This window comes from Nicotiana tabacum, chromosome 18 (genome assembly GCF_000715075.1).
Source record: "Nicotiana tabacum cultivar K326 chromosome 18, ASM71507v2, whole genome shotgun sequence".
Classification (NCBI taxonomy): domain Eukaryota; kingdom Viridiplantae; phylum Streptophyta; class Magnoliopsida; order Solanales; family Solanaceae; genus Nicotiana; species Nicotiana tabacum.
The window spans coordinates 76,563,328-76,589,424 of NC_134097.1; positions in this window are offsets into that span (position 1 = coordinate 76,563,328).

Here is a 26,097-nt window from a genome sequence, read left to right on the forward strand (position 1 = left end):
TAGAGTCAATTAGGGTGAGAACATTTGTCAGAGGATGATCTTTGATGTTTCCATCCACTGGAATGTGATATTTGATTCTTAGTGTTTTCTTCATGTTCAATAGAGGTAGCAGGTGCTACAGGTTCATCTCAAGTCTTTTCTATTGTTCTCCTTATCTGTGACATTTCCTGAACTGGTTCCAAAGGACCTAGTTTCTATTATGTGGCAGATTCTGTTGTTTCATGGTTTGTTTGCTCCTCATGGCTTTCAATTGGGCCAAACTCACCATCATCAACAACTTGTGTAACTTTCTCAGCGAAACGGTTAGGCTCATCAAAATATTACATGAATACTTTGTTCAACACATTTTGTTCTTTTGTCATACACTTTATAGGATTTACCATCTAGGAAGACACCCTCATCACTTTTAGCATCAAACTTCCCTAAAACCTTTTTCCATTGTTGTGTACAAAACACTTGCTTTCATAGTATCTTAGGTGGGTTACATTTGGTTTTTTTCCTTTTAGTAATTCATAGAGGGTCTTCTCAATTATTGGTCTAATTATGCATCTGTTTATAATATAACAAGAATTGTTCACAACTTTAGCCTAGAATATTTTAGGAAGACCACTACTAATTAGCATGGTCCTGGCCATGTCCTCTAGAGTTTTGTTTTTTCTTTTAAAAATACTATTTTGCTGTGGGGTTCTAGGAGCAGAGAAATTGTGATCAATACCATTTTTAGTGCAAAATTTAAGAAAGTAAGCATTTTCAAATTCAGTTCCATGGTTAGATCTAATACTAGCTACATGACTATTCATCTTTCTTTATAGTTTCTTCACAAAGGTTACGAACATATCAAAAGTTTCATTTTTAGCTGCAAGAAATATAGTCCACTTAAATCTATAATAATCATCAATAATTACAAACATACACCTCTTGCCACCTCTACTCGAAACCCTTATTGGTCTACACAAGTCCGTAAGAAGTGGTCTGGAGGTGCTTACTACCTTTTTGGACTTGAATGTGGTCATGACCTGTTTAATTCTTACACATGCATCCCAAATTTTATCTTCCTTGAATCTCGACTTACGCAGCCCAAGGATCAGGTCCTTGGCAATTAGCTTGTTCAACATAGAGAAGCTGACATGCCCTAGTCTTTTGTGCCACAAGGAGGAATCAGTATCTAGTGCACTAAGACATGAAAGTTCATTTTTAGGTGCAAATATGATATCAGCTTTGTAAATAATTTTATGCCTTTTTTTCCTTTGAGAACTATGTTTCCAAAATTTTTATTTGACACCAAAAATCTTTTGGAAGTACAGAGTACCCAATTCCTTTTGTCATACATTTGAGATACACTTAGCAAACTGTGCTTCAAGTCTTTTACATAGTACACATTATCTATAGCATGAAAGTGGGACTTACCAACCTTACCTATGCCGATGATGTTTCCTTTGTTGCCATTTCCAAAGCCCACACTCCCTCTTCATAGGCTCTGAATGAGAGGAAATTGTTTCTATTTTCGGTCATGTGGCGGGAGCAAGCCCTGTCCACATACCACCAATTTTTGCTTCCTCTTATCTTAAGCTGCAAAAACATTCATGGGTTAGTTTTAGAATTAGACTAGCTTGGGTCTCTTTCATTGAGTAAAAGGATAATTCTTTTTAGTCTATCCTGACAGTTTATTAACCTTTCGAGAAGGATCATGTTTCACTGAATTCCTTTTCTGAACATATGCAACATTTTTTAGTCCTGCTTGATTTTAGATGGGCATGTTTCCTTGAAGTTTTCATTATTTCCACAGTTAGTGCATAAGCGATTATCAGGGATGTCTATAGACTTGCTATGGGGATTGTAAGGAGTCTTGACCTTAGTATGTCCAAGCCCCTTTTTATTGTTACTATAGTTTTATTCATTTTGAACATTATCTAGGAAGACCTGGTCTAGTTTAAGTTCCTTTCCAATTCAAACTTGACCTTATCTAGGTTTTCTTAAAGTATCCTAGCCTTTTTAGATTCAACCAGAAATTTATATTTGGTTTCTTTCAGTTCACTTTTTAGTCTCTCCTGAATGCCAGTGGATGGATCCTTGACTTTATTTGTTGCTAAGCAATCTATTTTTTTCAGTTTCCAAGGCAAATTTTTCTTCTTCTAGCACAAGAACCTGCTCCTTGAGGTCCAGGACAAAGACCTTATGGTCCTCTCTACTTACTTCTAGATCAATGTGTTCAAGTCTAAACGATGCATATTTAGTTATCAGTTGCTCCTTTTCCTCAGAAATCTATTGATATGCATCAATTAAAATAACTGATAAAGAGATCAATTGCTTTTTAGAATATGTGTGAATTTATCTTTGATATCTTGAAAGTTTACCTCATGTTCTTCTTCCTCATCAGCGTCAAAGTCTGAGTTAGCCATCAATGTTAGGAGATCTTCTAATTTTGAGTCACAATGTTCTTTGGACATTAGTGACTAATCCTCATTTTCACTTCCATCGTCTTCTTCGTCGCCAGTAGAAGATGAATGCATGGCATCCATTGCCTTTTTCACAATTTTGTCCATTGCTTTGTTCGTCATTCTTCGCACATGAACTCGGTGTTTAACCTGTTGCTTTCCTTTATCAGAATTGTTCTTTTCCATTCAACTTCCCATAAGGAATCCTTGATTAATGGCCTTTCTTTCCGTACTTGTAGCAGCCATCAGTACCACTATTATTATTGTTCTTTTCAATAATTTTTGATTTTGATGAGCTACCCTATTTTAAGAAACCACATTTCCTTATTGTTGTCGGAAAGCGTCGAGTCAGCAATGGCATATCATCTTCTTTAGTGTCCTATTTGTGGGTTGTTTTAAGCACCGGGTTCTTGGTCATGTGAGGTTCAGTAGCTTGTTGATCCAGGCGATCCCGATTCAATTTTAGCTCATAGGTTTCCAGATATCCAATTAGGTCATCAAAGGTCGTTGTATTCAGATTCCTTGCTTCAATAATTACATTTACTTTGTTGTCCCATGACGAAGGTAGCATGCTTAGAATATTTCTCACAATTTTGTTGTGGGGAATCACTTCTCCAAGAGGTATTAATTCATTGATAATGATTGTGAGTCTGGTATGCATCTCCAGGATAGTTTCCAACTCTTTCATCTTGAACAAGTTAGCATGTCAATCTTTGACTGCTTTACTTGAGAGTTACCTTCATGAGCATACTGCAGGGCATCCCATATAGCTTTTGCATATCTGCAGGCAGATATTCTATTGTATTCATCATGTCTAATTCCACAGATCAAGATCTTCTTAGCTTTGGTATTCTTATGAACTCTTTCGACATCTTCCTTAGAGTAGTTTTCTCTTGGCTTTGGTCCAGTAAGGACACCCTTGTCATCAAACATCATTGGGATTTTTGGTGCCTTCTCAAAAATATCCCAAAGTTCCAGGTTTTCTCCATCCAAGAAATCACGCATCCTTTTCTTCCACCACCCATAGTATTTTCCATTGAATAGTGGCGGCCTAATAGTTGATTGTCCTTCTTGAGCATCTGTTGGTGTAGCCATAATAGATCCTTTCAAGTTGTTAGACTCTTATGAAAGAACCTACTTTGATAGCAATTGTTATTTTAGACTCCACCTAGACACAAGAAGGGGGGTTGAATTGTATCTTGCCTTATTTTTGCTATTTCAAAGAACCTGGTTCTTTGAACAAGTTTAGCACAGTCAAATAAGAATAATTGCTGAACAATAATCAATATAACAATTTTTAAGTGGAAAACCTCCTTGCACAAGGTGTCACACCTCCTTTTTGCGCGCCCGCCCCGAAGGATAGAAATGCGCGAGGGGAGTTTTTCCAATTTAAGTGACAATATTCGAAATGAGATTATTTATTTAATTTAGAGTCGCCACTTGGGAAAGGTTTGGCTTTTGGTGTCCCAAGTCACCGGTTTATCTTGAATCCCAAATCGAGGAAATTTTCGACTTTTCCAAATGAAGTCTACGAACCAGAAATTCTAAGTAAGGAATTCTGTTGACCCGAGGGAAGGTGTTAGGCACCCTCGAATCCCGTGGTTCTAGCACGGTCGCTTAAATTGTTATAATGGCTAAATATCAGATTTAAATACATGTTGTGACTTATGTGCTTTTATTAAGTTTAAAACCGCTTTTATTATTATCATTTATTTTTATAGAATTGCAACGTCATGAAAATGCATCTTGAACCACGTCACAATCAATGCACCCGTAGTTGTTAACACATTTCAACTCCGTTGAGATTTGGATTCGGGTCACATCAATGTGCACCCGAGTTTAAGAAGGTTAAATTATTAAAGGTACGCCTAAAGCAACTAGCGTATTGTTATTTTAGGAAGAGGCCGTGAAGGTTCATTAAACGACCAAATCCAAAGTCTAGTCAATGGTTATGTATTTTATTGAGGGCCCCAGCGGTTTGTGATTTATTTGGCGAGGCTCGTCTCATTTTTATTTTAAAGGATAAACCTATAGTGACTATATTTTCTATTAAGTTTGTCTCTAAAAATAAAAGAAAATCTCTTAATTATTTACATGCTGAAAACGTAACCTATTAGTTATTAGTTTACGGCTAATGCGATTGGAAAATTGCGATCGAGTTTGTACAAAGAAAAACTGCTTTCATTTTTATACTCTATTATTTACTAATGCTGGAACATGAGAGGGATACACAATAATATCAAAGCCGATTAACTATTCTTCAAGTAATTTAAACTAGCATTATTAGATGAAGAAATCATACATATGCAGCCTCATTACTCATTAATTAATCGACTACATTTTTATACAAAGAGAGGAAAATTAATATTCAAACACAGATCCAAACAAAAGAATTCAACAGGAACAGGAGCCTGATTAATATTTCATTTTTTCGCTTCAAGCCAAGAGTGTACAAATGTGTACCTGGAAACAGTAGTACAAGAACAAAAGAAGTAGGAGTCAGCAACAGTAATAACGCGGCAACAGCAGGTTCAGCAACACCGCAAAACCAGTAACAACCAGTAGAATAACCCAGTAACAGATTGAAAACTCAGCAGTGCAAAAGTACAATCGCAGTCAAAGCAGAAGAGAGAAAAGATACGAGATGCAGTAGTTTCTGACTTTTGAATAACACTCGAAGAAAAGCAAACAGAATTGTTCGAGTGAAAGTTCAAATTGTCTTTCTCTTTTACTATCACAAACTCTCTCAAGTATAAAAGTATGTCAACTCTCAAGTGTAAAAGAATCCGTCAACTCTCTCTAAAAATCCTCTCAATAATATTCAACTCTTTTTCTCTCCCCCAAAAATCCTTCTTAAAACTATCTAGTCTTCTCCTCAATGTCAAGAAATGACCCTATATATAGCAAGACAAGTCTTCAATTCCCAACCCCAAATTATTCCCCCAATGGCATGTTGTGTCCCACTATTAAATGTCTTCTTTAAATAAATATCACATTCCCAACCCATTACCATATGTCCCCCATGCCTACATTAAATAAATGCCACATTACCAACCCATTACAATATGTCCCCATGCCTACATTAAACAAGTGCAAGATTCCTCCCCATTATGTTTTGTCTTGTCCCCCATTATATTAAACAAGTACATCAAAAACCCCACCCCATTATATTTGTCCCCCATGCTTAACATAAAGAATCAAAATAATGTTCAATTACCAAATTACCCCTCCGACCTTATTGCAATTACAAATCTATCCCCGAATGCAATGCAATTTACCAAATTACCCCTCTGCTCTAAACAATCAATTAATCATAACTCAAACAAAATATAGTCAAGATGACCAATTTCTCAACAATCTTCAACAACAATTTACATGAACATGATGAACAACACAAACTCCAAATTAATGGAAATAAATCAACCATATCGGGAACCAATCCTGGTTAATTTAGATCATTAATGGATGAACAAAGAGACACTGATACAAACAACAATATGCATGATTCAAATTAAATCAAGCAAATCACAAACAAACATGAATTCACATTAAATCACTGGATTTAAACATGAACTTCAAACAAAGATGAACATGAATTAAATCTGTTTTTAAGCGACAAACATGACGGATTCTAACGATTCAAACAACATTAACATTTTCTGGAAAATTATAACAACATGAAACAAATTGAAGAAATAATTAATTAAATTTCAATTTGAATCTAACAAGCATTAAACTAACAAATATTCATTTAAAACAACAATACAAACATGAAATAAACATGAAAAATAATTAATTAATCTTTCATTTGGAATCTGAAAAATTAATTTAACAAACAACACATGAACATGAACTAAAAATTAATTCAAACGATAAACAAAACAAACATCTGCCGATTTTAGATCCGAAAATATCAAAACAAAATACGGACAAAATAAAACTCAAAAATCTACTAACCGGAGATGAGCAACGATGAATTCGATCGTATGGACTGTTTCGATGAACCTCAAACATGGGAATAAATCTGTCCGGACTCAACGGCGAACTCAACGACGAACTCACCTTTCTTATAAACTTGAACGAACTCAAAACGACGCTCGACGACCTCGACTAAAACTCGACCGAACGAAAAGGTGGCAACAGCTCGTCTGAAGATACAGCAGCTGGAAGTGCTTGGTTTGTTCACGCGAAGAAGATGAGGGCAGCAACAATAGCTTGAAGACAGCTTGGCCATGGTGATGCCCAAGCTCGAAGAGAACGAAACAGCAACGGAGGTCGTTTGGCCATGGAAACGAACGGTCGACGAAGTCTGTTTGGAGGTGAAGAAGCAGTAGCTGGGGGGACTGGACGTCGAGCAACAACAGTCATGGTGAGCTGCTTTCGTCGTTCATGGTGAAGCAGCTTGGAGAAGATGAAGCTCGACCAAACGATGACGAACTCGACGGAGCGGAGCAGCAGCTCGGAGCAGATGAAGCTCGGAGAAGATGAAACAACAGCTGGTTGACGAGGAGGAGGAAGGTGGTCGATGCAGCACATAGAAAACTTGAGCTTGAAGCAGCGTCAATGGCGGGAAGGCAGCTGGGGTGGTGGTGTTTGGACGTGAGGGAGTCCGGACTGCGTCCATGGTGGTGGTGTTTGCGGTGGGAAGGTGATGGGTGGTAGACGCAGAAGAAGGGAGCTGGTTTGGGCAGCCATGGATGGGGTGTTCTTGGAGTTTGGAGAAGAAGAAGCCAAAATGGGGGCGGAAGGTTTAGGTCCATTTTTTAGGGTTTTTGTTCTTTCTTTTTTTTCTTTTGTTTTTGTGTCTTTGAAATGCAAGATAAGGGTATTGGGTTATAGATTGGGTTAATGGGGCAGACCGGGTCGACCCATGTTGAGATGGACTGGGTCATGGAGAAGGTTGGACAAATGTTTGGGCCTGGGGTTGAATTTTGAAGAAGTGGCCCAATCCGATTTTTCTTTGTATTTTTGTTCTCTTTTCTTCTTTTATTTTCTAAAACTAAATTATAAAAATACTTAAATTATTATTAAGAACTAAATTAAATTATAAAAGCGCAAATTAACTCCCAATAACAATTAACGCACAATTAAGTAATAATTAAGCATAAAATTGTTCATTTGGACATTAAATGCTAAAAATGCAAAAGATGCCTTTTTTTGTAATTTTTAATTTTTGTAAAACTAATTTAATTACTAACAATTGTAGAATGAAATCCTACATGCAAAATGTGATATATTTTTATATTTTTTATTAATTTAACAAATAAGCAAACACAGACAAATACAAATAATTATCCAAAAATATCACAAAAATACTCAAAATTGCACACCAAGGAAAATTATTTTATTTTGCATTTTCTGGGAGTATTTCTCATATAGGGCAAAAATCACGTGCTTACAGCTGCCCCTCTTTGCCCGAAGACACGAAGGGTTTTCGCGCAAAGATAAAGTGAGCGATTTTTTCATATCCGAGTACTCCGTGTGAAGCATTTTTTTGAAAAAGATTTAACCAATGCGCCCGTGATTGTCAACACATTTTGACTTCGTTGAGATTTGGATTTGGGTCACATCAATGTGCACCCGAATTTAAGAATATGATTTAATTAAGCCGCGCCTCAAAAGTCTAACGCGTTATTATTTTTTCGTGGAAGGCCATGAAATTCGCTAAACGGCCTATCCTGGACTCTAAATAATTATTATGGTTATTTATTGAGGGCCACGCAATTTTGCATTTTTTGTTTGGCGAGGCTCGCCTCTATTTTAGAAAAAAAGGATATCCTAAAGTGGCTACATTTCTAACTTTGTTCAATCTAAAATAGAAGAAAGAAGATACATGTCAATTCAAATATATGCTTTGGGCCTAAATCTTATCAATTTCTGATTAGTTATTTGTAAAAAAGACGTCCTACTTTTATGAGAAATGCTCTACTTTGACAAAGAAATTACGTGACAAATGCTATGCTCATATCCAAAACATCTCTTGAATTGAATTCAAACTAGGCTCATTTAGGCTGGGTTAAGGGAATTAACCCACTAAGCATTATTATCACTAGAGGTTCGAACGCGCTCCTATATACTGCCTAGCGGGTTTTGACGAAAGAAACTAAAAATAAAATAGAACATCATTGTGTAAGGTGGAAGTATCCTATCCTATGCATATCATTATAGCTAAAACAAGAATCTGATCAGTCACTGTGTCAAATATTTGTACATCCTACGTAACACACCATTACTTAACCCATATCAACAAACAACTATAAACTAAGATACAAGAGGCTAAAACTCAGCTAAGCATTAACTAACTGGCATTTTTACTATTGAATTATACACTGATCAATTCATACGAAAGGAACAATAGACCACGAGCATTACAGACAGACATTTAAACTTCTTGGAATTCCTTTCATTTCATGCTTTCGAACTGTTACAGTTTACACCCATGTAAGATTTGAAATGTGTACCTGGAATGCTGAAATGCAAAGAGGAAGAAGAGAATGACAGGGAAAGGTCAGCAGCAGCAAGAAACCAAATAGCAGCAGCAGCAGCAGGTAACCAAATAGAAAACAAAATCCCAGTGCAAGATGCAGTTATAGCCAATGGGCAGAGGCAACAAAATGACAGCAACAAGCAGAGAAGTGGGCTCAGGATTCAAACGGTCCAACTCCAAAAGAAGGCAAACCAATAAGAACCAAAACAAGAGAAACCTAGCTGATACTTGAGGGGAAATCAACACTTATTTGAAAACAGGTTCAACAAACTGGGAATCGAACAATTAGCAGGGAGGAAAAGACAGTTTTCTGCTTTCTGTATATCCACCCTCTATCTCTTTTCTTTTCAAAATCCAAAATCAATCTTCAGTTTTTTTTATACTGAAGTTATTAAAAGAAATCTTTTCTAGTTCCTGTTTTCAGAATTTGAACTCTCAGATGTTCCCTCTCAGTGTCTCTCTCTATCTCTGTATGCTCTGTCTGTCCCTCTATCAGCTCTCTCTTTTTCCCTTATATCCTCACAGTGTGTGTATTTTTTTTAGGTCTGTCTGTGTCTATGCCCCTGTCTGTCTAATCCCCTCCCTCTTTTATAAGCCTTCAACTTAACCCTTTCAACAGCCTGTTTAGAATATATCAACATCCCCCCCATGTGCCTTCCATTTTCAGATCCACTTTAGCTAATTAAGTATTAAATCCCATCAACATTCCCTGACAGACTTATCTTTCCCATTTTATTAACTAAAAGCAAGCATGGGCAGCAGGATGTAGTCTGACAGCACATGCTGTCAAACTATTTAATTCAAAAGGGCCTTTATGCCCATGTTGTGCCCATGCCCTCCAGTTCGGATTGCCATTACAGACTAAACATTAGGTTTCTGAAATCACATTAACAACTATAAGTAAATGAACTTAGTTCTTAATTGATTCAGGCAATGTTCAACAGAAGCAAATCGATTTATTTTGTTCAGACAGTTGAAACTAATTGATGACATATGTCGACTCGACTATATTAGCATTAACACATACAATCGTAGCCAAAAAAAATCAGACATTCAAAAGTATAAGACACATGACTCGACTTATACTAATTAAACAGAATTGTACTTCGAGGAATCAGTTAATCAATACAAATTTGGAATTCAAACTAATTGCACAACAAATACATATGCCTTATCAGAATATGAGGGGGATTCAGACAAACACAGAGGTTCAGGTAAAGTGGACAAACAAAAGTTGATAAAATTAAAACAAACATGAATCGACTTTCAAAACAAATCACACGGGCTAAAACAAGTAAAGGAAAGAAAGCAAACTCACCTTAAAACTCGAAAAATCAAAAGTTTGAACTCGGATTTGGACAGACTTTTCTTAAGGCTGAACGGACTTTAATCAAAGTGTTTCTCAGATGAGAAACACTTCGATTAAGGTCCATTAGACCTTAATTTCCTTGGCTCGAACGGGTATGAACCAGTGACGAGGAACCTTATGGTTTCAAAACTCAGATCCGGGATTCATGCTTCCCTGGTCAGATTCGGACCAAACCAAGTATGGTTTGGTCACGAGGGGGGTCTGGGGAGTGTCTGGTGTGAAGCTGGGGTTAAACGGTGTAGATCGAGTTTTGACTCGAATCTTCAAATGAAGATTCGAGGACCTAGAGGATGATTCGAACTAAACGGTCAACAGGTCTATGTTCAGGGTGGTGAGGGGGTTCTATGGTGTTCAGGGCGAGGTCACCGGCGTTCATGCCGCCGGTTTTCATGGTGAAGAGTACAGGGGCGACTCTAGGGTTTGGGGGTTCTGGTGAAGACGACGAGGCTGGGATTCGGATAGGGGGGCAGGGTAAGATTATGAGCTTATATAGTTAGTGGGTGGGTTGATCTCAACCGTTAGATCAATCTAGATCTACGGTCTGGATCTAATGGCTTGAGTGGAACGGTGTCGTTTCGAGGGTAAAGGGTTTGGGTTGGTCCGGGTGGAAACGGGTCGGGGCCATTCGAGTACTCCGTGAAACGGGTCGGTTGAAAAAGATTTAACCAATGCGCCCGTGATTGTCAACACATTTTGACTTCGTTGAGATTTGGATTTGGGTCACATCAATGTGCACCCGAATTTAAGAATTTGATTTAATTAAGCCGCGCCTCAAAAGTCTAACGCGTTATTATTTTTTCGTGGAAGGCCATGAAATTAGCTAAACGGCCTATCCTGGACTCTAAATAATTATTATGGTTATTTATTGAGGGCCACGCAATTTTGCATTTTTTGTTTGGCGAGGCTCGCCTCTATTTTAGAAAAAAGGATATCCTAAAGTGGCTACATTTCTAACTATGTTCAATCTAAAATAGAAGAAAGAAGATACATGTCAATTCAAATATATGCTTTGGGCCTAAATCTTATCAATTTCTGATTAGTTATTTGTAAAAAGACGTCCTACTTTTATGAGAAATGTTCTACTTTGACAAAGAAATTACGTGACAAATGCTATGCTCATATCCAAAACATTTCTTGAATTGAATTCAAACTAGGCTCATTTAGGCTGGGTTAAGGGAATTAACCCACTAAGCATTATTATCACTAGAGGTTCGAACGCGACGGCTGAGATTGAGCTCTCCTCAGAAACAGGGATCGTTTGCAATGGAATTTTTGAAGACATTTCCACACTTCCTTTTGACCTGGTGAAGTAAGTGTGAGTACTGCTTCTGGCCCTAACAACAGGTAGTTGAACACTTCTCCTTGACCTCGTGAAATATGAGTGCGAGGCCAGACTTTCACCAAACCAACCGTCTTTTCAAAAACCCTAGAAACTCAACGACAAACGCACGGTTAATTTGTAGCAAATAACAGATAGTTAATCTCACGTTGGGCATGATGCACCTATACAGTCAAGTGGATTAGTATATGTTTGCTACGAGAGCATGCGTCATTCCGGCATTTTTCCTCTTATTAGTTTTTCCCCTTCTTTTCTTTTCTTTTTCTTTTCTCTTTTGTTTTCTTTTATATTTTTTTTTATTTTGCAGTAAAAGAAATGCGACCGGATCCGATGAGGATTGCCTACGTATCACGATGCCTACGTGAATCAGATCATTAAGTAGTTCGAAAAATACAAATGAGCGTAAAAGAAACCAACTCTTTATTGTTGAAGCCGTCTATTACAAACTACATTTTGCAAAAGAAAAAAAAGCAAACTTCGAAAATAAACCTAGACTCAACATAGACTAAAAAAAAATACCCTGATGGGAAAAACAGGCAGAAAGTGCTAAGATACAGATTTGACTTATGAGTGCATTATGGTTTTAAAAATTGGTTTCCGCGGGGCATCGTCCGGCCTCGCCGCGGTCTTAGGCGTGAGATCCCTCTCAAGTTGCTCTAGCTCATGCATAGCCTGCTTAACATAGCCCATTACTGCCGAGAGGACGGTAATACTGGACATGCTCTCATATCGTAGACATCGTCTGGTGATGTTATGGGCAATGGCCTTGATCCTATCTCTGGTTTGCTTCTTCTCTACGAGTAGGCGTTTTATCATTATCGCTGCATTTCTTAAAAACTTGAGCATCTTGTACATGCTGATGCTTCAGTTGCCGTACTTCCAACTTCATCTGGGCTATTGAGTCGTACCAATATCTGCTCTCAGTTTGGAAATCCTTGGCCTGATTAGCTACTTTGATCTCAAGTGCAGCCATCTCTCTCTTTATTTTAGCAACAGTCTTCTCGTGGTCGCCTTCCAATTAATCCAGGTATCGACGATGCTTATCTGCTCTTGTATCCCACTGTGCTTTGAGCTCTGCTATGACGTTTTCAGATTTCTCCAAACCATCTTGCCATTCTCTGACTTCGCTTTTTAGCCTCTTTATCAGGTGCTCGTCTGATCGACGCCTTGGCTGTTTATCTGTATCCAACCTTATCTGTTTGATCTGGGCTCTGAGCATTTCATTTTCTTGAATTAGCCTGTTCCGCTCTCCCAGATCGGTAGCAATTTGCACGTTGTGCTCGTATTTCAAACCTTCTATTTGTTGCTTTAACCTGCTGATTTCGGCACAATAGCCTCTTTCCTTTGCTAACCAATCCTAATGCCTTTGCGATGACTCGGTGAAATTCCGGATGTGGGGTCTCTTAGCTGGCCTTTCATGCTCAAGTTCCCTTCTGTACCATGCAAGGTAACCTGGCGCCGTTTCTCCTTTGGCTCGATCCCGCACGCAAGTATCTGATTTCAAATATTGACCCTCATTCCAGATTTGGCGAATCTTTGCTTCTGGGAACTGTCCGTTAGGACTTATCTCAACTGCTTGAGCGCTAAGATCTTCCTCATGAGGTACTGTCTGGCATCTTCCGAACTGTCTCAAAACTCGGCTGGGTGCGTAAGGTTGAATGCTCTTAAGCCCCATCAGCAAGAAATGAGTTTTAGCTGCAGACATATATAGGATCTCATCAACAGGCAACCATCCCAGCGTCCATTGTATTTGGCTGGCAGTAAGAGATTGAAAGAACGAGGTCCATGCCAGGACTCCTTTGGGCAAAACGATCTTTTTGGTTCTCGTGTTAGATTCTTCTATGCGGGTCTTTTCCGGGGAACCATGGCTCAAAATCTCGGAATGATGGCAGAGGTGCTCGGTCATCCATATCTGTAGGAGCAAGTTACAACCTTCGAAGAAACTTTCCCCAGCTTTACAAGCTGTAAGAGCCCGAAAGATGTCAGATACCACCATTGGCGCGAGAGTACTGTCACTTTGCGTGAGTAAAGTGCTGACGACCCCAGATATCTTCAAATCAATGTTTCCATCTTTCCTTGGAAATACCAGAAGGCCCAGGAACATTATCATGAACGCTACCCGTCTGTGCTCGTCCCACTTCTGACGAACTCCTTTGCTGCATAGTTTGTTGATCGGATTATTGAATCCCCCATCATGACCGTATCTATCATATATGAAGCATGGAGTACAAAATCCGGCTGCCAGATCCGGGTTGTGGACTGTCCTAGGTATTTTCAATGAATCTAGGAACCGATGTACCGTGACGACTCTTGGGGTGACCAAGTATTTTTCCCTCAAGGGAAGATCAGTATTCCCGATGTATCCGGCCATTTCTTCCAAAGTCGGGGTGAGTTCAAAATCAGAGAAATGGAAAACACTGTGCGCCGGGTCCCAATAGGTAATCAAAGCTCTTATGATATCTCCTCGAGGCTGGATTTCCAATAAACCCACAAGACCTTTCAGATATTTCTTAACCTCATTTCGTCCTTCAACACCTAGATCATTCCACTATAGCCGTAAACTGACAGGGATTTTGGTCATTATTAAAAAATGTTCATTTTGCATCGTGCTCATCCTGCACATTTATTAAGGTGATTTTAACAAAAATGACTGACTCAAAGTATTTTTACAGAGGGGATCAAGTTTTGAACACGGCCTTTAAACACTTCGGGGACGAAGATTTTAAGGCTGTGTGGGTCTATTGGATAAAAGTGCTAAACAAGACCCAAAGGTGGCTGTTTATGTAAAGTCAGCCTTCCGACGTCCCTTTCGGGAACATTCGGCTATTTATGACAAAACAACGTCACCTGACCTATTTATGACTCTTTTTTAAAAAAAATTTGACACACATTTTTTTTTATTTATTGATTTTGGCTATTTTAGCAAAATGGGGTTGAACCCGACGAGGGCTGCCTACGTATCTCACATCCGGTGAGAATCAAACCGGCGTAGTTCGGGCGTATCAGGAATAGAGAAGATCAAATAAACCTAGAAATCAAGAATAAGTATATTTTTTTTATTATTTTTGAAAAGAGATAAAGACTAAAGAAAATATTTATTATTATTTTTTTTAGGCAATATTTGGACTATTAGTCTGAATTTATAAAAGGGGTAATATGAAAGAAACAACATTTTTTTGAATTATGAATTTTCGTTTTTTTTTAGTATTTTTTTTTACTTTTAAATAAATACCTTCTTTTTTTTTGATTTTGGAAATGAAAAAAAAAATTTGTATTTTTTTTTGATAATTCAAACTAAGAAGACAAATTTTGTTTTTTATTCTTTTTTTTTTAGAAAAATTTCGGCGAGGTTTTGACACTACTTGGACATTGGTTTTATTTTTCCAAAATAAGTAATTATCTCCCTACGCTGCTATTTTTCCTCTTTTCTTTTTAGAAATCGGTCAGCATGCGGAACCGAAGCAAATAAATGCGCGAAACAAATAGGATGCAGCAGGGTGGTCTTTTCATTTCAGGTTGCCTGTCCTAGACAGACTCAACCCCTGTGTTGAGTCCCCTAAGCCAAATGCAACATGATGCAAATAAGCGTTCCTACTAGGGATCTGGCATGATGTCAAGTTATTCTAGGTTCGTAACCTGGGTATTTGTTCTAGACTGTGTACCCGAGCGGACAACTCGAGTCGAGGAGGGGGCTACGTACCGGGGACCCGCGAAATCGTCCGGCTTTGTAACTTGTCCGACCTCTTTCTTATTTAAGGTATCGACACTAACAGAATAGGGAGTCTCGACCAGCGAGCTTCTCCCCGGAGGTAAGAAGAAAAAGGTTTCGGCACAGTTTATATACAGTTCAGATAATATCAAAGCGGTAAAAGACGACATTTAGCACGTTATACAAAAACATGTAATAAAGATCAGATAATAAAGCCAAATATAACAATTATTCTAAGCTCGAATTCTTGAACCCTGAACCAGTGGTTCTGGGTCTGATCCCCAGCGGAGTCGCCAGAGCTGTCACACCTCCTTTTTGCGCGCCCGCCCCGAAGGATAGAAATGCGCGAGGGTAGTTTTTCCAATTTAAGTGACAATATTCGAAATAGGATTATTTATTTAATTTAGAGTCGCCACTTGGGAAAGGTTTGGCTTTTGGTGTCCCAAGTCACCGGTTTATCTTGAATCCCAAATCGAGGAAATTTTCGACTTTTCCAAATGAAGTCTACGAACCAGAAATTCTAAGTAAGGAATTCTGTTGACCCGAGGGAAGGTGTTAGGCACCCTCGAATCCGGTGGTTCTAGCACGGTCGCTTAAATTGTTATAATGGCTAAATATCAGATTTAAATACATGTTGTGACTTATGTGCTTTTATTAAGTTTAAAACCGCTTTTATTATTATCATTTATTTTTATAGAATTGCAACGTCATGAAAATGCATCTTGAACCACGTCACAATCAATGCACCCGTAGTTGTTAACACATTTCAACTCCGTTGAGATTTGGATTCGGGTCACATCAATGTGCACCCGAATTTAAGAAGGTTAAATTATTAAAGGTACGCCTAAAGCAACTAGCGTATTGTTATTTTAGGAAGAGGCCGTGAAGGTTCATTAAACGACCAAATCAAAAGTCTAGTCAATGGTTATGTATTTTATTGAGGGCCCCGGCGGTTTGTGATTTATTTGGCGAGGCTCGTCTCATTTTTATTTTAAAGGATAAACCTATAGTGACTATATTTTCTATTAAGTTTGTCTCTAAAAATAAAAGAAAATCTCTTAATTATTTACATGCTGAAAACGTAACCTATTAGTTATTAGTTTACAGCTAATGCGATTGGAAAATTGCGATCGAGTTTGTACAAAGAAAAACTGCTTTCATTTTTATACTCTATTATTTACTAATGCTGGAACATGAGAGGGATACACAATAATATCAAAGCCGATTAACTATTCTTCAAGTAATTTAAACTAGCATTATTAGATGAAGAAATCATACATATGCAGCCTCATTACTCATTAATTAATCGACTACATTTTTATACAAAGAGAGGAAAATTAATATTCAAACACAGATCCAAACAAAAGAATTCAACAGGAACAGGAGCCTGATTAATATTTCATTTTTTCGCTTCAAGCCAAGAGTGTACAAATGTGTACCTGGAAACAGTAGTACAAGAACAAAAGAAGTAGGAGTCAGCAACAGTAATAACGCGGCAACAGCAGGTTCAGCAACACCGCAAAACCAGTAACAACCAGTAGAATAACCCAGTAACAGATTGAAAACTCAGCAGTGCAAAAGTACAATCGCAGTCAAAGCAGAAGAGAGAAAAGATACGAGATGCAGTAGTTTCTGACTTTTGAATAACACTCGAAGAAAAGCAAACAGAATTGTTCGAGTGAAAGTTCAAATTGTCTTTCTCTTTTACTATCACAAACTCTCTCAAGTATAAAAGTATGTCAACTCTCAAGTGTAAAAGAATCCGTCAACTCTCTCTAAAAATCCTCTCAATAATATTCAACTCTTTTTCTCTCCCCCAAAAATCCTTCTTAAAACTCTCTAGTCTTCTCCTCAATGTCAAGAAATGACCCTATATATAGCAAGACAAGTCTTCAATTCCCAACCCCAAATTATTCCCCCAATGGCATGTTGTGTCCCACTATTAAATGTCTTCTTTAAATAAATATCACATTCCCAACCCATTACCATATGTCCCCCATGCCTACATTAAATAAATGCCACATTACCAACCCATTACAATATGTCCCCCATGCCTACATTAAACAAGTGCAAGATTCCTCCCCATTATGTTTTGTCTTGTCCCCCATTATATTAAACAAGTACATCAAAAATCCCACCCCATTATATTTGTCCCCCATGCTTAACATAAAGAATCAAAATAATGTTCAATTACCAAATTACCCCTCCGACCTTATTGCAATTACAAATCTATCCCCGAATGCAATGCAATTTACCAAATTACCCCTCTGCTCTAAACAATCAATTAATCATAACTCAACCAAAATATAGTCAAGATGACCAATTTCTCAACAATCTTCAACAACAATTTACATGAACATGATGAACAACACAAACTTCAAATTAATGGAAATAAATCAACCATATCGGGAACCAATCCTGGTTAATTTAGACCATTAATGGATGAACAAAGAGATAACGATACAAACAACAATAGGCATGATTCAAATTAAATCAAGCAAATCACAAACAAACATGAATTCACATTAAATCACTGGATTTAAACATGAACTTCAAACAAAGATGAACATGAATTAAATCTGTTTTTAAGCGACAAACATGACGGATTCTAACGATTCAAACAACATTAACATTTTCTGGAAAATTTATAACAACATGAAACAAATTGAAGAAATAATTAATTAAATTTCAATTTGAATCTAACAAGCATTAAACTAACAAATATTCATTTAAAACAACAATACAAACATGAAATAAACATGAAAAACAATTAATTAATCTTTCATTTGGAATCTGAAAAATTAATTTAACAAACAACACATGAACATGAACTAAAAATTAATTCAAACGATAAACAAAACAAACATCTGCCGATTTTAGATCCGAAAATATCAAAACAAAATACGGACAAAATAAAACTCAAAAATCTACTAACCGGAGATGAGCAACGATGAATTCGATCGTATGGACTGTTTCGATGAACCTCAAACATGGGAATAAATCTGTCCGGACTCAACGGCGAACTCAACGACGAACTCACCTTTCTTATAAACTTGAACGAACTCAAAACGACGCTCGACGACCTCGACTAAAACTCGACCGAACGAAAAGGTGGCAACAGCTCGTCTGAAGATACAGCAGCTGGAAGTGTTTGGTTTGTTCACGCGAAGAAGATGAGGGCAGCAACAATAGCGTGAAGACAGCTTGACCATGGTGATGCCCAAGCTCGAAGAGAACGAAACAACAACGGAGGTCGTTTGGCCATGGAAACGAACGGTCGACGAAGTCTGTTTGGAGGTGAAGAAGCAGCAGCTGGGGGGACTGGACGTCGAGCAACAGCAGTCATGGTGAGCTGCTTTCGTCGTTCATGGTGAAGCAGCTTGGAGAAGATGAAGCTCGACCAAACGATGACGAACTCGACGGAGCGGAGCAGCAGCTCGGAGCAGATGAAGCTCGGAGAAGATGAAACAATAGCTGGTTGACGAGGAGGAGGAAGGTGGTCGATGCAGCACACAGAAAACTTGAGCTTGAAGCAGCGTCAATGGCGGGAAGGCAGCTCGGGTGGTGGTGTTTGGACGTGAGGGAGTCCGGACTGCGTCCATGGTGGTGGTGTTCGCGGTGGGAAGGTGATGGGTGGTGGACGCAGAAGAAGGGAGCTAGTTTGGGCAGCCATGGATGGGGTGTTCTTGGAGTTTGGAGAAGAAGAAGCCAAAATGGGGGCGGATGGTTTAGGTCCCTTTTTTAGGGTTTTTGTTCTTTCTTTTTTTTCTTTTGTTTTTGTGTCTTTGAAATGCAAGATAGGGGTATTGGGTTATAGATTGGGTTAATGGGGCAGACCGGGTCGACCCATGTTGAGATGGACTGGGTCATGGAGAAGGTTGGACAAATGTTTGGGCCTGGGGTTGAATTTTGAAGAAGTGGCCCAATCCGATTTTTCTTTGTATTTTTGTTCTCTTTTCTTCTTTTATTTTCTAAAACTAAATTATAAAAATACTTAAATTATTATTAAGAACTAAATTAAATTATAAAAGCGCAAATTAACTCCTAATAACAATTAACGCACAATTAAGTAATAATTAAGCATAAAATTGTTCATTTGGACATTAAATGCTAAAATGCAAAAGATGCCTTTTTTTTGTAATTTTTAATTTTTGTAAAACTAATTTAATTACTAACAATTGTAGAATGAAATCCTACATGCAAAATGCGACATATTTTTATATTTTTTATTAATTTAACAAATAAGCAAACACAGACAAATACAAATAATTATCCAAAAATATCACAAAAATACTCAAAATTGCACACCAAGGAAAATTATTTTATTTTGCATTTTCTGGGAGTATTTCTCATATAGGGCAAAAATCACGTGCTTACACAAGGGAGTAAAAACCACGACCTACCTATTAGGATTTGCCTTCAAAATTTTACTAATGTCAAAGAGCAGTTTTTTGGTTATAGCTAATTAACCAAGGAGACTACATCTAGTTCCCTAACCCCTACAATCAACCTAATCGTAGAAACCACTGCCTAAACTAACTTTAGCTTACAAAGTGTGATACAATATAGTCTCAACAATAACCTATTATAAAACATTTATGAAAGCAAATAGGTTATAACTCAAAATACACGACTCAACCTAACAACTAAAGAACTTAAGCAGCTTCATCTTCAAGAACGTGTTCTTTAGTTGATTGGATTGAATCTTCAGAAGTACGTTGTTGCTTTGCTTTGCTATTGTCAGAAGTATACTCACGATTTCTCTCAATAGTAGTAGTATTGAATTTTGGCAAAAGGTCTTCTTTTACAGGTGCAAGGTTGGCCGAAATTCTTCTTCAATTAATGCTCAAAACCCAAAGTGTTTCGGTTAAGAAAATCCTTTCCTGTTTGGGCTAGGTCTCCTTATTTACCTCCAACTTGCATCCTTCTTGCTTCCCATGAGTATTTTCCCTATATGCATATTCCTTTTGTTACACAAATTCCTCTAAATGCGTATACCTTCTTAGACACAAATAGATCTTCTAGGAAACCCTACTCGTATTGGAATGCTGGTCTTTCGAGTCTGACTTGGTGACTTCAGTTGATCTACTATAAACCTGGTTATTTTTTTTCCAATGATCTTACTTTGTCACATCTTCACAATAGTCATGCCAGTCTTGTTTTCGCCAGACTAGACTCTGAAACCTGGTTCTTACTACAGTTTGTTAATCATCAAAATGTAATACTTTCTCAGCTCAATGATTTCTTTTCTTAATAGGTGGTCTTTGTTTATTAAGCTTAGATTCCCCCTTACATTCATCAGAGTTGTGGACAAATTGACTAGTAAATATGCTACTTGTACAATGTAAAATATGACAACTCGTAATATACTCTAATAGTTATAATACTCCTTAGAATGTTAGTCGTCTCCTCTTACAATAACTTTATTGTTCTGTATTTTTCTTCTCGACTCAAGAACTTTTGTCCAAAAGTAAATTCATTCATTCATCAATGTAGAATATCAATCTACTATTGTCTAGGATCGATTGTTAAGCTTATGAGCTCTTCATTTGTATGTCCTTGTGCAATAGTTGAAAGATTTATAAAGACAAATAACACCCTCATAACCAATAAGATTATTAGGACAGGTATATTAATATTCAGTACATCATTTGATCAAATACCAACACGTGCACGAAATCAATCAAGAAATGCATTGTTACACCTTTCATCTATTACTAAAATTTTTCTTTCAATATATCTTGTGCATTCCTATATTTTCATAATGGAGTTAAATAAGACACTGAAATTAAACTATTTAAATTTGAAACTACCTTGGAACTAATTTACAACTTATTCATGAATGATCAAACCTCTTCACAATTTTAAGATGCATAGATGCATGCTTGCGCGAACTTATAAGATAGTATGATCGCATCTGAACCACTTTTTATTCAGCTCAAATTTTTTGAATTTAGACATCTCATCATTTAGATATTAATCATTATTCCTAGCTATTCATTGAACTTAATTAAGATATTCTTTAAGTATCATGAACAAAATATGAGGCTTTCCTTTGCCAAATAATCTTCTGCAATTGAATCTTGGGAACGAGTTTGTTTGTGAACATATGAATTAAGAGTTTACAAGTACATATATACAAATGAATCATCAAATACAATATTGTTCTATATTTATAGAATTGAAATTTGTAGGACAACATATTACCTCTCAATAAGGTATATCCATCGACATTAAATAGGTCCATCAAGCTTTGCCTCTCTTTCTAAGTGAATTGGCAAATGAATCATGACATTAAAGAGTGCAGGAAGAAAAAACAATTTGAAATTTGTACAATATGCTATGATTTCAACATTGAAGATATCATGAATTTGAAAATATTGCCTACTCCCTCTAACTAGTACACACACATTCTTAGGCAATAAATCGCATATTGCTATTGAAAAAAATCTTTTGAAATAATATATTATAACGATCCAAACAAATTATTTTAAGATTTAGCATTTTGTTTGGCTATTTGAGAGCTTGAGTAGCTTCATATGATACATTATGACTTTTGTGTATGGTTGGCTATGACTTCCGAGAGGATTGGAGTTGATTTGTAAGAGTAATTCTCAATTTTGAAGTTTTAAGTTGGAAGAGTAGACCAATGTTTGACTTTTGAGTAAACAATCTCGGCATTGGAATTTGATGATTTAATAGATCTGTATGGTGATTTTAGACTTAGGTGTTCCTAGAAGGTCTTGGCCCTATTTTTTGAAATTTGGCAATTTGAAGAATAGAGAGTTCACAGGTTTGACTGGAAGTTGACTTTGGTTTGATCGGAATCCTATTATGGTTTTGAGGCCTTGGTTAGGTTCATTTAAGGTTATTTAAACTTGTGTGCAAAGTTTGATTGTGATCCGGAATGTTTAAGCATGATTTGGACGTGTTCGACGAAGTTGGAATGTTTGAAACTTAAGAAGATAATTTGTATCTTTGATCCGAGGTTTTAATATTATTTGCGGTGTTTTTAGCCTTTGTATAAGTTTGAATTTTGTATTTAGACTTGTAGATGTTATTGGACGGGGTTGTAAGAGGTTCGGGCACATTTCAGATCTATTTCGGACCATTTCGGAGTTGCATGGATGGCTGGTTCTGGTGCAACACTTCTACGGAGAATTGGCCGCCGATGCGAAGTTGAACTTGCATGTGAGGTGTTCGGTCATGCAAATCTAGTGAGGGCTGGGTGTTGGCTGCTTTTGTGGAAGTAAGGTCGCAGGTGCGGAGTCGCAGCTACGGATGCATGTGCGCACATGCAGAGCTGGGATGGACTGAAGAGTTGTGCTTCTGTGCTTGTGGAGTTGCACCTGCGGAGCCGCATCTGCGGCTTGCCTAGCAGAAGTGATCAATTTGGGGCCATTCTCCGGCAGCATTGCCAATATATCCAGCAACTTTATCGGTGCAGGCACAATCTCATCAGCCCCCTCATAAATCAGCACCCCCTTCACACCAAATGCTTTGTCATCAGGTTTCCATAAAAGAACCTCCTGAAGTCATTCTGAAATTTGGTGCAGGTCATCTCATTAAGCATTAACTAACCAATATTGACAAAAAATAGATCAAACAAATCCTCACTCTCGTGCAACCTGAAGTATGCTCACCCGGTATAATACGAGCATGAAAAAGGTTTTCCAAACCTTAGTTGTTCAGTTGAAGTCAGTCTGGCTCATATCCTTGTGGGTGTCATTTCGTTGTGAACGAATCCACTTTGCCATATATTCCACCCCATATATTGTCTTACGGATGGCTAGATAATCTGGACCAAACTTCTGAAAAATTCGCGAATCATAGTTTGGAGCCCCCAAAAAATCACATAGTTCTCTAGCTTGCAAATTGACCCACACACCTCTCATATACGCTTCATTCATTTTAGAGTTCCAATTAGCATATAATTCTTTCACCATGCTCAAATTTGCTATCCCGAGATATTCTAGCAAATAGTCTAGCTTCAACTCCTTTATCCGGGCTAGAATAGTGGGAAAGTGTTGCTCCAAAGCTGTGGTGTATCAGCCCATCTCCGAGATATACTGCTCGTACGGTACAAAGGAGTAGTACAATCTTATTACATCCTCTCTATCTACTTGGAGGATTGGATGAGGCACCCAAGGTTTCTTGGCAGAAGGCTCAACCACTTTCTTGCCTTTCCCCGATTTGCTTGAAGCAACTCCACTTTGTTTGTGCTTCTTTGTGGCTGGGGCAGCAATAGAAGGGCAGTTGCCTTGGCTTTATTCGAACTTTCACGAGCCATTAGTACCGAAACCTATAAACAACGAATGCCTCATTAGATAGAACTTCTAAGACCCTCTATAGAAAAAGGTAGGATTGGGATGACCCCACACTTAAGATTAAAGCAATGCTTCGGGCACTTAAGACTAACTTTAGCAACCAATAATGTCCGCATGTAGCATGTAACATGATCACATACAGTACAATGCATCTCTCTACACTTGGGGCTTTAAAACAATTTGATCATAACATTCGTGGCCTCGAGTCACTACACAAGCAATTATTCTACACTAAGACTCTATGAAAAACATAAAGAACAAACAAAGAAAAATACACTACAATTGCAAGAAGATAGGTGAACACATATGACCCTCGTGCACGACTTGCGCACGCGCACTCACAATTCGTGAGGCATCGTGTGAGTCATGGAATTCGTGTGGATAGGTGCAACACAACCTTGGTGTGTGAGGATTCACTCCCTAATGGTTACTAGACCTAACACTTCGCGAATGCATGCACAGCTACGCGATCGCGTAGGCTTAAAGCATGACGTTCCAGCTGACAACTCCTCTACGCAAATGCATTAACCTACTCGTGTCCGCGCTGACTTGAGACTCTCAAAGCTCTACGAACGCGTGCTTGATATCGCCAATGCGATGGATAAATTACCACATGCTAGCAACAACTCTTCATGATCGTGTTCCTTTCTTCGCGATCGCGAAAAAGGAAACTAGATACACAGAAATAAACAGTCCAATAAAACCAAAATGAGGCCCTCGGGACCCCGTCCATACATACCAACAGTCCTAAAACACAATACGAACCAAGTCGAAGACTCAAATCATATCAAACAACATCGAAATCATGAATTGCACCCTAATTTAAGCCTAGTGAACTAATGAACTTGCAACTTCTAAAACCAATGCAGAACCATATAAAATCAACTCCGAATGGCCTCAAATTTTGTACACTAGTTCCAAATGACAAAACAAACTTATTCCAACTCCTGGAACCAAAATTTGAACCTGATATGAATAAAGTCAACTCTCGGTCAAACCACTCAAACATCCAAACCTTCAACTTTTCAACTTTCTCCAAAAAGCCTCAAACTAGCCTACATACCTCCAAATTAATATTCGGACATACACGTAAGTCCAAAATTACCATATGAAGCTATTAGAAATATCAAAACTTCATTCTGGAGTACAAAAGTCAAACTCCAATCAACTCTGTCAACTTAAGCTTCCAACCTTGGGACTAGGTATTCCAATTCACTCTGAAGCCTCCACGAAATCAATCCAACCACCCCTATAAGTTACATAACCACAAACAAACATAGAAGGAGCGATAAATAGGGGAGGGGGTCTAAAATACACAAAATGACTGGCCAAGTTGTTGCATTCTCACCCTCTTAAACCAATGTTCATCCTCGAACGGGTCTAGAATCATACCCGGAGTCTCAAATAGGTGTTTATAATCGCTCCAAGTCTCCCGCTCATCCTCCCAAATAGCCTTCTCAACCGACTGACCTCTCCAACGTACTTTCACTGATGCTATATTCTTCGATCTCAACTTTCAAACCTGCCGGTCAAAAATAGCCACTGGCTCCACACCATAAGTCAAATCTCTATCTAACTGAACCGTGCTAAAGTCTAAAACATGTGACAGATCACCATAATACTTCTGGAGCATAGAAATATAAAACACTAGGTGAACATCGGATAGGTGGCAATGCAAGTATGTAGGCCACCTCTCCAATCCTCTCAAGCAATCACCCTACCCTCATGCATCAAGATACACCCGATGCCAATTGTCACACCTCCTTTTTACCTACACCCCCGTAAAGGGAGTATAAGAGGGAGTTTTTTCCAACTTAAAGTGACAATTGAAACGAGATTATTTATTAAAAATTCAGAGTCGCCACTTGGGATAATTTATGGTGTCCCAAGTCACCGGTTCAAATCCCGAATCGAGGAAAAGATTGACTCTGTTTTACAGTCCGCGAACGCAGAAATTCGGGTAAGGAATTCTGTTAACTCGGGAGAAGGTGTTAGGCATTCCCGAGTTCCGTGGTTCTCGCACGGTCGCTCAATTGTTATAATTGACCTATTATCTGATTTTAACACATGTTTTAACCTATGGTTCAATTTTAATTTTATAACCGCTTTTATCTAAATATTTTTAGGAAGATTCAACGCCATCTAAAACACATCTTGGACTACGTCACATAGATGCACCCGCGGTCCACGACACATCTATTTAGCGTTGTTAAGATTTGAATTTGGGTTACATAAATGCACACCCGAGTTTAGGAAGATAAAGTATTAAAGTAACACGCCTAAAGCAACTAGCACATTTGAATTATTTTCCTAATCTTTGAGATTGTTGTGATGCCAAATTTATGACAAGATATTATTGTGGAGCGAATAGGTTAGTTAACGTGGTCTATTACTCGACCAGATTCCTTCTTTCCAAATAATGACCTCACGA